Below are 1979 nucleotides of genomic sequence, written 5' to 3'. Positions count from 1 at the left end.
TGGCTGGCTTGGGCCCTACTGGAGTTCAGGCTTCACAGAGGCCTACACCAGACCTCCGTGGAAGCCCCGCCCACCCGCCGATCAGCTGAGAGGCGGGAGAAAAGGAGCTCTTTGCAGCTTGTCTGCAGCCTCGATTGCCGGCCAGCAGAACAAGCAGGAGAGACGGCGAAGAGGGCAAGTGGCTGAGAGGCTATGGGGCTGGGCAGGGGGCAATGGGGAGTCACGTGAGGTGCCTCTGGGGGGCCCCTCCAGGCAGTGGGGCCCCCAGACAACTGTCTCCCCTTGCCCGATCATTGTTACGCGCCTGATGGGAGAGCCTGTTTTAAGAGGCTGGATTAGTAAAACTTTGTGTTCTTGAACAATACTACTATCATTTTAATAAAGCTAAAATAAAATTAATTATGGTATGTTTGTGTGTATGTATGTATATATGTGTGTGTATGTAAATACTTCCAAAATGGCCACCATGCCGAGCGGGAAAGACCGAAAAGCGGCCAATTTCTTAAGGGAGGCTGGTGTGGGGAGGGGAACCTCCACGGACACACACACCCCACCACCTCGGACAACTCCCCCAGAGGGGGTAAGTGTTAAAAAATATCAATAATTTATAAATAAAAACGCACACCTGCGAACAACCACCCCAACCGAACTGGGTGGGGTTCAAGGGGGTGCCCAACCAAACTGGCCTGGTCTGGTTCGGGTCCAGTTTGGACTCGAACTGAACTGGACCAGCCAATTCCATGCACACCCCTAATCTTCACCAATCTTATCTGGTCTCTTCACCAATAAATAGCATGTTTAAATTAGCATATTTAAAACAGTAAATAGTGTATTTATTCACCAATGAATAGCATATTCAGGTATTAGAAAATGGAGCGGGATGGTAGTCTTCAGTTGGTGAAGAATCCATGACAGCACTGATTGATTGATTGATTGATTGATTGTATGTATTGATTGAATGATTAAGTGACGTCAAGTCGGTGTCGATTCTTTGTGACCACATAGCTAGATTCTCTCCAGGATGATCTGTCTTCAACTTGGTCTTTAAGGTCTCTCATTGGTGCATTCATTGCTGTCATAATTGAGTCCATCCACCTTGCTGCTGGTCATCCTCTTCTCTTTCCTTCAACTTTCCCCAGCATTATGGATTTCTCAAGGGAGCTGGGTTTTCGCATAATGTGTCTGAAGTATAATAGTTTGAGCCTGGTCATTTGTGCCTCGAGTGAAAATTCTGGATTGATTTGTACTATGGTCCAATTTTTTTGTTTTCCTGGCTGTCCATTGTATCCTCAATTAGACAAGGTTAAAAACTATTTGTATATTAGAAAGTGTTGGGATATAAAGTCTGGGTGTTTAATGCTCAGGTAAAAGATCCTCCCCAACTATTGTTGATATCCAGAGCAAATACAAATCAACTGGACAGTGCATCAGTTAATTTGCATGATGTGCAAATTATTTGCAAGCTAATTTACATAACATTCAAATTAGAGTGCCTGGATTTGGAGAGCTTGAATGTGGCAAACCTAGGTTGTTGGCCTACATCTTTGAATTTGACAAATCAAATAGAGTTGTCAAATAGAGTTGTCAAATTAAAAAAGTTGCATATTTTATTTGTTTGGTTTTTAAAAACTATTCATTTTACATGTATAATAATGATTTCAAACGTACACTATAAATTGTGACACATTAGTTGTCACAGGAACATGGTTTGTGTGAAAGGGAAAGGGAGAATAATTGCATGCAATGGGTTGGGACTACTGTATATCATACACATTGCTGATATTCATAATCATGGAGAACCAGTCTGAAAAGTACACTATAGTCTAAAACAGGGAAAGGCAACCATGGCTCTCCAGCAGTTGTTGAACTACAACTTCCATCATCCTCTGCTGCAATTTAATACCACTGGGGATGATGGGAGTTGTAGTTCAACAGCAGCTGGATCACCAAGGTTGCCTTCCTCTGGGCTAAAAGCAACA

At 43.2% G+C, this 1979-nt stretch overlaps 1 protein-coding gene across 1 annotated transcript in view; it reads left to right on the top strand.

Moving 5' to 3' along the window:
* Nucleotides 1–1979, top strand: part of FILIP1 (filamin A interacting protein 1) — a 129978-nt gene that overhangs the window by 24250 nt on the left and 103749 nt on the right. The gene's annotated exons all lie outside the window — the stretch shown is intronic.

Source organism: Hemicordylus capensis, chromosome 1, assembly GCF_027244095.1.
Source record: "Hemicordylus capensis ecotype Gifberg chromosome 1, rHemCap1.1.pri, whole genome shotgun sequence".
NCBI lineage: Eukaryota > Metazoa > Chordata > Lepidosauria > Squamata > Cordylidae > Hemicordylus > Hemicordylus capensis.
The sequence above is the reverse complement of the archived record's forward strand: the minus strand, read 5'-3'. Positions and strand labels throughout refer to the sequence as shown.